This window comes from Hypanus sabinus, chromosome 6 (genome assembly GCF_030144855.1).
Source record: "Hypanus sabinus isolate sHypSab1 chromosome 6, sHypSab1.hap1, whole genome shotgun sequence".
NCBI lineage: Eukaryota > Metazoa > Chordata > Chondrichthyes > Myliobatiformes > Dasyatidae > Hypanus > Hypanus sabinus.
In genome coordinates, this window is record NC_082711.1 from 33881197 (window position 1) to 33894460 (window position 13264).

General features: G+C 41.7%; 1 non-coding gene across 1 annotated transcript; it reads right to left on the bottom strand.

Moving 5' to 3' along the window:
• Positions 1-477: 477 nt before the first annotated feature.
• LOC132396217 (U6 spliceosomal RNA) lies at positions 478-588 on the bottom strand. Its single transcript, XR_009512910.1, has one exon. It is a non-coding gene; the product is annotated as a U6 spliceosomal RNA (small nuclear RNA).
• Positions 589-13264: the final 12676 nt, after the last annotated feature.

Genomic DNA, 13264 nt, shown 5'->3' on the forward strand with positions numbered 1-13264 from the left:
GTTGGGCAGACTGGGAAGGCAATACGCTCGGTTTCCATGTCCTCCCTCCAGATCGGCGTCCCGTCTTCGAGAGCCCAGTCTGACAGCACAGGGAGGCATACTGCTCGGTTCCTCAGTTTATTTCCCGGGACTTAAGGAGCTCCACCCAAAATCATCTTCAAATTCACAATCAATTTCTAATTCCACTCCTGACACCAATGTGGCGAGCATTCGGTGCATGATATCACTCGAGAGAGCTTGTTTATTTCAACAGCCGGTATTTTTAATTAAACAAAATATACTTTATTCCAAAATAAAATTATATACAATAACCATTCAAAGACTTTCAATACTTTACAGTTGGTACCATTACTGTCTTTACATTTTCAAAGTTCTAATGTTTTGCCACCCTCATGGCATTTTATTCGTTCATATTTACATTCAGGGGGTATAACCCCAACCCCTCACATCTCAACAGCCGGTTTTATTTATTTTCTTATAAACATGGAACGCTTCACGAATCTGCGTGTCATCCTTGCGCAGGGGCCATGCTAATCTTCTCTGTATCGTTCCAATTTTAGTATATGTGCTGCCGAAGCGATAACAGACAGAACATCTTCGCTAAGTGAGAACCTGCTCAGTCACGTACAGAAGAGGAAGGTGATAATCAAACACCCCATTTACAGTCAGGGTGACCCACAAACACAGGCATGGATAACCGTGTAACCCAAGCTTATAAGCGAACTTAAACGTCCCACCATAATCGCATGAAAATATTTTTAAACTCGTACAATGAATAACATTGGCTGGCAGGGATGATGGGGAAAGCTGTTGACCACACCCTTGCCCCGCCTCCTCCTCTCGGAGTACCACCATAAACTCAGTGACTACTTTATTAGGCACACTGGTACACTTGCTCATTAACGCAAATATCTAATCAGCCAATCATACGGCGGCAACTCAATACAGACATGGTCAAAAGGTTCAGTTGTTGTTCAGACCAAATATCAGACTGGGGAAGAAATGCGACTGACCGTGGAGTGATTGTTGCTGCCAAATGGGGTGGTTTGAGTATCTTAGAAACTGCTGATCTCCTGGAATTCTCAACAATTTCTAGAGCTTACAGAAAATGATGTGAAAAATGAAAAAAAACAGTGAGTGGAAGTTCTGTTGGCAAAAATGCCTTGTTAATGAGCAAGGTCAGGGGAGGACGGCCAGACTAGTTCAATTCAATTTCAAATGTCATTTAACTATATATGAATACAGCCAAATGAGACAGCATTACTGTGGGGTCAAGGTGCAAAGACCCATTATCAACAGTCTCACACAGTAAGCACGCACAAAATCACAGTCATGTTGTCAGAGTGTCGAGGCCCACTCTCCCACCTCCCCTACCCCCACGATGCTGCAGCTTGATGCATACAAGTCTAGGAACATGTATAGAATATCAGTAAAAATACAGTGACACAGAATACGCATCCCCTCAGCCAACCCGTGTCATCTGTCAACTGGCCCCCGACTCCCATTAGGTGACACCCTGGTTTTGAGGCCCAGTTTTCAGATATACAAGCACATATAGAATACTAGTAAAAACACTAAATTAGTAAATATAGTCCAGACCCTTCAGTCCATTTTATATCTTCAGTCGCCATAAATGCGCTACCCTGCACCCAGTAGAGTGTGATGTCTTGAAGGCCCTCCCTTTGGTGGCTGAAAAGCAAACAACCTCACAGCTTGAGGCCCCAGTCCATTGAGTGCCGCTAAAGTCAGCCACAACCGAGCTAGTCTTCTGCCGAGTGAAACCCTGTGAGGGCAGCTCCGACTCTGTTCTGGACACCGTGCCACACTGCCCCCGGTAAAGTGCAACAGATTTGTCCCTTCGCTGTGGGTGGCAACGGATAGGTGACACTCTGATTTCAGGCCTAATCCTTGCTACAGCCAAGGCCCACTCCGTCAGACCCCCTCGCATCCAATAAATCGGCGAATCAGACTTGCGACGTACCAGATTAACAATGTCCAGAGACGTCTGGGGATCACAAGAAAAGCAAACAAGATAGCCACTCATTATTTGACTTTGAGTCGACTCAAACAGCAGTACGTTGTGCAGCTCATTCCTTATCTCCGTCAGAGAGCAACTCGCTGATGGTGTAGACCGGCAGTACTTTAAGTTCTTAATGTATGGCAGGATCGTGCAGTCATTAGACATATGCTTAAGTAGAATGGTAGCGCCTTTTGTTGACCCAGCAGAAGCCGCTGCAAACAATCATACAGTCATCTTGCTGGAAGCCAACAGGAAAGTGACAGTCAATCAAATAACCTGACGTTACAACAGCAGAAGAGCATCTCTGAACGTACATGTCAAAGCTACATCAGCAGAAGACCACAAACGTTCACTCAGAGGCCCCTTTATTAGCTGCCTCCTGTACCTAATAAAGTGGTCATTGATTGTAGTTGAGTAATTTTGTCTCGTTTAGTCTAATTACAGTTGTGTCCAGTCACAATGATCAGTATTTTCCACTCTAGCTTCACTTACTCAGAAGATTTCTCAAAAACAAAACAAGCCCTTCAGCCCTTGTGGACTAAGTGCCCACTTCTACTCTAATGCTGCACTAAAGCCATCACCTTCTCCCAGATTCTATCACTCACCTGCAGACTTGGAGTGATTTATCTAGCAACCTCTTTTATCAAGATATGAGAAGAAACTGGATTACTCGGAGGGGAGACTCACACTGCGGTCGGGAGAATGTACAAACCCACACAGACAGCACCGAAGGTCATGAACGAACGAGGGTCCTTGAAGCAATGAGGCAGTAGCTCTACTGACTGCAGCAATGTTTGTGCCACAGCTACTTCATTAGCGTAATCAGCTGCGATCACCAGTAGCCGACCATTACAACTCACCAAGCATTTCATTCTCTCTTCAGAACTGATGACAGGTCATCAACTTGAAATGTTAAATCTAATTCTCTCTCACAAATTACAGGGAGGGGCGGAGCTATGATGGTGCTTAACAGCAGCTCCTTCAAGCTCATCAGCAGAAATAGCTTAATTTCTACCTTTAATGTCTCTCTTTCTCCTTTTCAAGGTGGATGGGCTTCTGTCAGAGCCCCTGTCCTGCAGTTACATTCAGGACCCTTCCTGGGGCTCATGACTGGCCACTTTTTGATATCCCAAGGATGCAGCCTAGAAGACGAATACACATTCCAGGTTCCGAGCCTTTGTGGCCTTGTGGACAAGCCGACTCTATGCCAGTGTCACTGATTCAAGTGTCGTGGGAGAAAGTGGATCATCAGGAAGAGTGGGACGGCTGTCGGGGGCTCTGTATTCGGCAAATTGCTCTCTCTCTCTCTCTCTCTCTCTCTCTCTCTCTCTCTCTCTCTCTCTCTCACTCTCTTTCTCTCCCTTTCTCATTCTCATTCTCATTGGCTGGAGAGAGCTTATTACTGATTCTTGAGCCAGAGAGCTCAGGGGGGAGAAAAAAACAATGCGTCAGATATTATCATCAAAAATCAGCGAGTTGCTTTGTGATGTCTTCTCTTTCGCTGTGAGAGGGTGCCACCTCTCTGTCCCTTTGTTAGGGAGTGAGGGAGCCTGAAGTAGGTCGAATTGTTGGGCTGCCAATGTACTGCAGATCATGGTCTTTCCTGAGGACTTTGCTATAGCTTGCTTGGTGGGTTGAGGTGTCAATGCTACTTTTTTCTGAAGTATGTGGGGAGGGGAGGGTCATTGCTTTGCTGCTGTTTGTGTGTGGGAGAGGGTGTAGTGGGCTTTGGGGTTCTAATGTTTTAGCTGTCACTTATTCTTTGGGTCACTGTTCTGCTTTTCTAGATGTCTGTGAAGAGAACAAGAATTTCAGGTTGTATATTTTATACATTTCTCTGATATTAAATTGAACTATTGAACAAATGTTGCTTAACTGCTGACCTTTTTTTTCAGTATTTTTGTTTTGATTTCGTATTTCCAGTATCTTCTGGGTTTTTATTACTTTTGATTATGTAGATATACACTCAGTGGTCACTATATTAGGTACACCTGTACCCCTGTTTGTGATGCAAATATCTAATCAGCCAATCATGTGGCAACAACTCAATGCAGACAATGGTCAAGAGGTTCAGTTGTTCAGACCAAACATCAGAATGGGGAAGAAAAGTGATCCAAGTGACTTTTACTGTGGAATGATCAGGGTGGTTTGGGCATTTCAGAAACTGCTGATCTCCTGTGATTTTCATGCACAACAGTCTCTAGGATTCCTAAAGAATATTGTGAAAAGCAAAAAAGAAATCCAATGACTGGCTGTTATGTGGGCAAAAATGGCTTGTTACTGGAGTGTTTAGAGGAGAATGGCCAGACAGGTTCAAGCTGACAGGAAGGTGACACTAACTCAAAAAACTACGCACCACAACAGTAGTGTGCAGAAGAGCATCTCTGAGTGCACAACACATCGAACCTTGAAATGGATGGGATACAACAGCAAAAGACCACAAACGAACACTCACAGCCATTTTGTTAGGTACAAGATGTATATTCTTGACCACAAATAAGCAGTCTGTTGTTGTTTTGGTCATCAAAACCATATTTTCCTTTTGAAATTGATATCTACTATAGTTGCTAGAGGTGTAAATGTTTTAGAATTATCGAGTTACAAAGTTGAGTCTCTGCTGAACTCAACCATGTTTTTACAATATTATTCCTGCATTAATCCCAAATTTATTTTCTCAAAATTTTCATCAACTCCTCCAGGTTCAACCACTTCCTGACACATGCACAGTGGCAAAGTACAGTGGTAAATAAACCAAATGGCCTGCACATTTTTCCAATGGGAAGATGAAACCTAGGTGGCCACTGAGAAAGCATCCATGCTCCACACAGACAGTATCATGGTCATGACTGAGCATGAGTTTCTAGTGTTTTGAGGTAATGCCTCTACTGACTGTGCTGGTTCACCACTCTGTACTCTATGGGAATGGCATTGAGAAACGTCAAACCATTCTGTGCAAAGTATGGCATGAGAATGCGGTTATATAACAGGAGGAAAGACAGTGTTCTGAAGCAGATTTGGCACTCATGATATAAATAACTGTTAATACAAAAGTAGCCATCAACTGGATATGAATTTAACAATGCAAAATGATTCAGTATGTCAGTTTCAAACCTAAGCTTCTCATTCTTAAGCCGGATGCTAAATTCCACCATCACTACTTGCCCGGGCATCTTTTACACTGAGTCATTTTGGTAAATCTGTATTCTTGCACAAGATTCCACATAGCTGGTTCCCTAGTTGACGCTGTAATACATTACTCTAAGAAACTGTCCCAACTAAATCTATGAATTCCTTCTCATGTCACAATTTCCATTTTGATTATCCAAATCTACGTGAAGACTAAGGCTGCCAATAATCAATGTGCCAAACATTATTTCTTTATTCATATTTTTCCTACTCTGTTGCCATTGTTTATGGTTTATTTCTTCCACTGTTCTCAATCCACCTCAATTTTTTATCTCCACCCAAATGGACTCAATATTTTCTAAACTTCCATGTTCTGATGACTTTGTTGAATGGCAGAGCAGGCTTGGGATTGCAAATGGCCTATTGCAAAGTTCAAAGTTCAAAGCACATTAATTATCATATTATGCCTACTATATACAACCTTCAGAATCATCTCCTTACAAGCAGCCACAAAACAAAGAAACCTAAAAAGAAGAAAACCATCAAACACCCAATGTGTAGTAAAAAAATAATTGTGCAAACAATAAAAGTAAGCAAAAAACATTCAGAACTGAAATTCACGACAGTGAATCCACAGCCGCAAAGTCAATCACAGCCAATCCAGGATCCCATTAGATGCAGACCACAGCCCCAGTTCAGCACAGACACAAGTAAACCTTGCAAGCAGCAAGATGATTACTGGTGTGTCCCTCACCCTGGTCCTGACATACTGACCTTTTCAACCTGGCCTGACACTAAATTCTGCCAAACAACAGGTTGTTCCTCACTCTCGGATCCAAGCCTTGCTGCTTCAGTACACGCTTGGGCCGGTGACCAGCCCCCTCAATTCAGCCTGTAGGTGACCTTTCTAATCTGGCCTGGCACATTAAATCGGTCAAACATCAGTTCATTCTCTGCTCTCAGGCCCAGGTCCCACCTCCCTGATCTTGTACTTTCAAGACTTCAATTCACACCACAAAAATGCCTGGTCATACAGACGGTTCAAAAGCTCAACTCATAAAGGGAAGTTACAGACAGACAGACATACTTTATTGATCCCTTTTGTTACAGTCGCACCAACCAAGAATAGTGTAGCATATAGCAATATAAAACCATAAATAATTAAATAATAATAAGTAAATTATTCCAAGTGGAAATAAGTCCAGGACCAGCCTATTGGCTCAGGGTGTCTGACACTCCGAGGGAGGAGTTGTAAAGTTTGATGGCCACAGGCAGGAATGACTTCCTATGACGCTCAGTGTTGCATCTCGGTGGAATGAGCCTATACAGGGTATAGATTGCAGTGATTGTTTTCAAGAGAAAGTGTAATTAATAAAGTAATTAGTAGTTCTGTTTGCTGCAAGCAAGTCGTTTCTGTGCTTCACCAGTGCCATCTTGAACCTTTGGTCTTACGTTCTTATTTACTATTTTTTTATGGAACATGTCTGCTGGGATGCATGCTTTGGCAGAGAATTTTTGACTTCTTGTGAGGAGTTTAATATGGGTTTAGCAGATTCGCACACTTCAAACATAAAAGGGCGAGATGTTACTTTCACACACAGAGCAGCGGGTGCCTTGTAAGTCTGCCCCTTTAAACACAGGCTCTCCCTTCGGTTGCAGACACTTGTCTTTTACTTGTAAATAAAGCCTGTTACTGGCCTCACAATGAAGGTGGCATCAAATTCCTTTCTGATATCTGCAGGAAGGCAAGCTAAAAACAATGACCTTCACGGCCCTGTTCACTGCTCTGCATAGTCATACACTGCACTGAACAGGGAGATAGCAAATTTAATTTCTGGTCACTGTAGTGGCATCTAATTTTTAATTGGTTACGGTTGGTTGCTGTGGAAAAAGACTGGGTATAAAACTTAACCCCATGGGTTATCATAGCAAATTAGTAATACAGTGGACTCCAGTATTAAAACATTGAATGTAGAACAGTAAAGCACAGTGCTGGCCCTTGGCCCACAATGCAGAGCCAACCTATATAATCTTACCCCATGAAAATATAATACCTCCCTCCTACATGGTCCATAGCTCTCTATTTTTGCTTTCATCCATTTGCCTGTCCAAGTCTCTTAAATGTCCCTATTCTATCAGCCTCTATCACAACTGTGCCTGACTAGCATGATTGATTTTTTTTGAGGATGCGACTAAACACATTGATGAAGGTATAGCAGTAGATGTAGTGTATATGGATTTCAGCAAGGCATTTGATAAGGAACTACATGCAAGGCTTATTGAGAAAGTAAGGAGGCATGGCATCCAAGGGGACCTTCATTTGTGGATCCAGAACTGGCTTAACCGCAGAAGGCAATGAGTGGTTGTAGATGGGTCATATTCTGCATGGAGGTCAGTGACCAGTGGTGTGCCTCAGGGATCTGTCTGTGACCCTTACTCTTTATGATTTTTATAAAGGACTTGGATGTTGAAGTGGACAGATGGGTTAGTAAGTATGCTGATGACACAGGGGTTGGGTGTGTTGTGGATAATATGGAGGGTTCTCAGAGGTTACAGCAGGACATTGATAGGATGCAAAACTGGGCTGAGAAGTGGCAGATGGAGTTCAACCCAGATAAGTATGAGGTAGTTCATTTGGTGGATCAAATATGATGGCAGAATATACTATTAATGGTAAGACTCTTGGCAGTGTGAAGGATCAGAGGGATCTTGGGGTCCACGTTCATAGGATATTCAAAGCTGCTGTACAAGTTGACTGTGTGGTTAAGAAGACATAGGGTGCATTGGCCTTCATCAGCCATGGGATAGAGTTCAAGAGCCAAGAGCTAATTTACAGCTATATAGGACCCTGGTTAGGCCACACTTGGAGTACTATGCTCAGTTCTGGTCACCTTGCTACAGGAATGATGTGGAAACTATAGAAAAGGTACATACATTTACAAGGATGTTGCCAGGATTAGGGAGCATGCCTTATGAGAATAGAATGAGTGAATTTGGCCTTTTCTTCTTAAGGCAATGGAAGATGAGAGGTGACCTGATAGAGGTGTATAAGATGATGAGAGGTATTGATCATGTGGAGAGTCACGTGTTTTCCCCAGGCCTTAAACGGCTATCACTAGAGGGCAAAGATTTAAGGTACTTGGAAATAAGTACAGAGAGGATGTCAGTTGTAAGTTTTTTTATGCAGAGAGTTGTGAGTGTGTGGAATGTGTTGCTGGTGACTGTGGTGGAGGCAGATACGATAAGAGGCTCCTGGATAGGTATATTTAGCTTAGAAAAATAGAGGGCTATGGATAACCTTAGGTAATTTCTAAAGTAATTACATTTCAGCACAGCATTGTGGGCCGAAGGGCCTATACTGTGCTGTAGGCTTTCTGTTTCTATGTTTTTCACCCTTGGCATTGTTTATCATCTCCTTATCAACCTCTGTAAACACAGCAACCTCTGACATCTACCCTAAACTTTCCTCCACTCTCCTTAAAAGGAAGTCTTTTGTAATGATGAATAAACTCTTCCTGGGCTTCCAGCTGGTTGCTGGTGTTGATTTAAAATGATGCTTCAATGACAAACTCTGCACCTTCATCAGTGATGGTGCCTGGGCATGTCTAGTCTGGTGGCATTCATGGCCCCGTCATCCATCCCTCCTGAATGGTTTGTCCTCATTTGATCGGGTTTTCATTGTCCCACCTTGTTTACAATTGAATTCCAGTTCTTACTTAGACCAAGACTTTCGTCTTTGTTAAAATGCTTTTCCTCTAGTTTTATCTCAATGGCTTCCTTCATCAGGCAGTCCCAAAAGCCATTAGCACGGCACAGTAGTTTTCTGCCGTTGAAGTGAATCCTATGGCCATTGCAAATGCAATGTTCTGCTTTCGCCGATTTCTCTGGGTAACCTAAATGGATACACCTCTTGTGCTCCTTGATGCGGGTTTCCACCGTGCATCCTTTTTGGCTGATATATGCTGCTCTGCATCTTTGACCCAGATAAGCTGTGAAATATTTGAGCTTCCTAATGGGTCTGCTGATGGTATTAATCTGGTATCTCTTCAGGATCCTTGTGATCCTTCAAGAGACCATGGATATATAGGGAAGACAGGCAATAGCAATGAGTTGCTCCTTGTTGTTAGGTTTCCTGGTTTTTCCATCAGCTCTTTTAAGAGCCTGACTGATTTCCATCACCTGGTATTCATTCTGTATGAACATTGTGTATTATTGTTTTAGTTCGTCGTGGAGATTTTTGGGATCTGAAATAACTTTTGCATGGTTAATAAAAGTAGAAAGAGCCATTCTACATTTGGAGGTGTAATGATGGCTGTTATTGTTGAGGTACAACTCCATGTAAGTGGGTTTACCGATAGACGGCATGTCTGAGGCTACCATCTGGTTTCTGTCATATTAGAACGTCCTGGAGAAGAATAGTTGCCTCCCGTTCCTGGACATTCTAGTATGATGAAAAAGAATTTTAACAAAGATGAAGGTCTCTCTCTAAGTAAGAACTGGAATTTGATTGCAAGCAAAGTGGGGCAGCAGTAACCTGACTGCTTGTTGAGGTCAGGAGTATAAATTCCACTAGGTAAGTCATGCCCAGGCATTATCCCTGATGAAGATGGCACAGTTTGACATCAAAATGTCAGTTAAAATCAATATCTGTATCTGGCTGGAAGCCCAAAAAGAGTTTATTTGTCATATACACTGGGAAACACATGATCCTTTTACATCTGTTATCCATTGGGAGAAAGGAGCTGGCTGTCCACTCAATCTATGCCTCTTATCATGTTCTGCACCTCTATCCAATTCCTTCTCATTCTTCTTAGCTCCAAAGAGAAAGCCCCAGCTCTACAGCCTTTCCATCTTTCCACAGTTTCTGATGGCAAATCATTCCAGCTCCATAAGTTGCATCTCCAAACTTGACAACAGTTTTCAACTCCTATTTTGCTAATTTCTTCTTCACTTTCTTCTCCTGATGACTAGACTGGGTGAATGCATGCTGTCTTTTTCCCAGCGAAGGGAAAGGGGGACAAAATCGAAAGATGAGCAACTTAAAAGTGACCCGAGGGCCAACCTCGTCACATATGGAGACTGATGGGTTTATTTATTCTGCTGTATTAATTTGTGACTCAACCCCTCCAGTCTCAGATCTATGTTTGGTTAGCATGGACAAGATGGGCCGAAGGACTTGTTTTTGTGCTGTATTTCTCTATGACCACTCCTCCAGTCCCAGACCAAAGCTTTGTTGTTTACTTTCCTTTACCACTTCTTTCAGCTGCCATCACCTACACAAACGTCTCTTCTGTTTTTGGATACCTAAAGATGTTGGAAGTAATATTCTAGCGTTGGCCAACTAACTGGATGCAGCAAGTGCAAATTTTCAGGTTTGTAACTTACAGCAATGGAGCTCTGTAGGGACTAGTGCTGGCACCACAGTTTTAAATGTATGCTAGTGGTTTAGACGAAGGAAACAAATGTACAGTCACTTTGTTTACAGATGTTACAAAGGGAGAAGCAGAATGTAAGGATGACACAAGACCGTAAGACGTAGGCAAAGGACTAGGCCATTCAGCCCATTCAGTCTTCTCCATGGCTAATCCTGGGTCCCACTCAACCCCATATGCCTGTCTTCTCGCCATATCCTTTGATGCCCTGACTGATCAGTAAACGATCAATTTCCACTTTAAATATCTGCATCTACTTCGCATCCAATGCAGCCTGTGACAGAGCATTCCACAGATTTACTACTCTCTAGCTAAAAGAATATCTCCCTACCTCTGTTCTAAAGGATCACCCCTCAATTTTGAGGCTGTGCCCTCTAGTTCTGGATGCCCCCACCATAGGAAACATCCTCTCCATATCCACCCTATCTAGACCTTTCAATATTTGACAGGTTTCAATGAGCTTCCCCACATTCCTCTAAATTCCAGTGAGTACAGGCCCAAAGCTGCTAAACGCTCCTCATATGTTAACCTCTTCATTCCCGGAATCATCCTCATGAACTTTCTCTGGGCTCTGTCTAATGACAACACATCCTTTCTGAGATATGGGGCCCAAAACTGTTGACAATACTTTAAGGGCAGCCTGACTAGTGTCTTATAAAGCCTCAGTATTATTTCCTCCCTTTTATTTTCTGTTCCCCTTGAAATAAATGCCAACATTGCATTTGCCTTCTTTATCACAAACACCAAATAGAGAGATATTGATAAAGTTGGCAAGTGGAATATAATTTGGGAAAATGTGAGCAGGTTCACTTTGGAACAGATGATGAGATAGACTGTTACTTGCAGAAAACTGCAGAAATCTGTTTAAAGAAAGGGGTTTAGGAGCCTTCGTACACAAAGATATATCCAAATGCTGTAGCCCCTGAGATTCTTCCCATTTAGATTTCACATCTGTAAAATTGCTGCGTAAAATCCAATCATTTTCAGTTTGATTTTCCCCCTCAAAATTTACCAAGAACAGGGATTAATTAATTAATAATCAGAAATTGCAATTTAAAAAGATTTAAATATCAAATGCCTGCAGTAATTGCAAATAAAGGACAGATGAATGGTTTGAGAAAGCAGTAAGCATCAGTGGCTAAAATAAAAGCACTTTGTGCTTTTGAAATGCCAAAATATAATAATTCTCTGGTGTTAGATGATTGAAACTGTGATCAAAGTTGCATGCTCTGTATTTAAATAGGGGACTTTAAATACTCCATTGCTTTCAGAACCAAGGAGTTCAAAGCTACAGTAACACCCACAGGCTGCAAGAAATATGATGATAGAGTACTCCGCATGATCATACTGTCCAACTGATTGTGAAGTTAATTGCATTTAATTTTGTCATAATTTATAAATTAATTCAAAGAACATTGTGAGCACTGACATAAGGAAGAAATGTACACTAAATCGAAAGAAAGAAAAATTGATCTTGAGCTATAATTTAAAAAAGTCATACAGTATTTATATCAACCTTTTTGGATATCCCAACAGACAATGAATACATTTGAAATGCAGTCAACAATACAGTTAGAAGCCATTTTATTAGGTACACCTGAACACCTGCTTGTTAATGCAAATATCTAATCAGCCAATCATATGGCAGCAACTCAGTGCATAAAAGCATGCAGACATGATGAAGAGGTTCAGCTATTGTTCTGACTGACCAAACATCAGAATGGGGAAGAAATGTGAACAAAAATTTGTGATTTGAGTGACTTGGGTCTTGGGATTGTTGTTGGTGCCAGATGGGGTAGATTTAGTATCTCAGGAACAGCTGATTTTCTGGGATTTTTGAGTGCAACAGTCTCTAGAGTTTACAGAGAATGGTGTGAAAAACAAAAAAAAAATCAGAGAGCAACAGTTCTGTGGATGAAAATACTAAGTTAATGAGAGAGATCAGAGTGGAATAGCTAGATTTGTTCAAGCTGAAAGGAATGTAACTCAAGTAACTATGTGTTGCAGTAGTCATGTGCAGAACATCTCCATGCCCACTGGTACGGCATTCAATGTCCTCATTCAGAACCCTCATTCTCTCATCTGATGATATTATTGAATGGACCAACATGAAGAAATGAGTCTGGAATTTTCAAGCATATTCCATTGGTATTCCCACAGAAAACCTTCAGAGCTACAGCCTTATGCTGCTTTTTGTCCAATGATGGGAATTAATACAGTAATTTACTTCTGCTGGGGACTGAAACCAGAAAGTACATATAATCTGTCTCAAAATTGCTTTGGACGTGTTGACATTTGTAGAGTGAATGTTACTTTTACAGGACAACTGTGAACACTGAATGGCAGCTGGTTTGGGGAATCTGAAATACAATCAGAAAACTATGGAAATCTTCAGCAGGTCAGGCTGCATCTTCAAATATTTAAATAAATGAACTTCCACCTGACCTATTTTGCAGTCTTCCAGGTCACTTATTCAAGTTATTCACATTACAATTTTACCTGCAAACTATAATTTAAATGCTCAAAATGCTGCTTTTAGTAAACCTGCTTTGAGTAATGGCTGTTTGATGACTACTTTAAGCATTTAATGAGTAGATGATATGTGTATTAGAGGCTGTGTATTTGAGAGTGAGTCACTTAGTAGTTGCATGAATGTCAAGTGATGTCTATGCATTACAACAGTTCT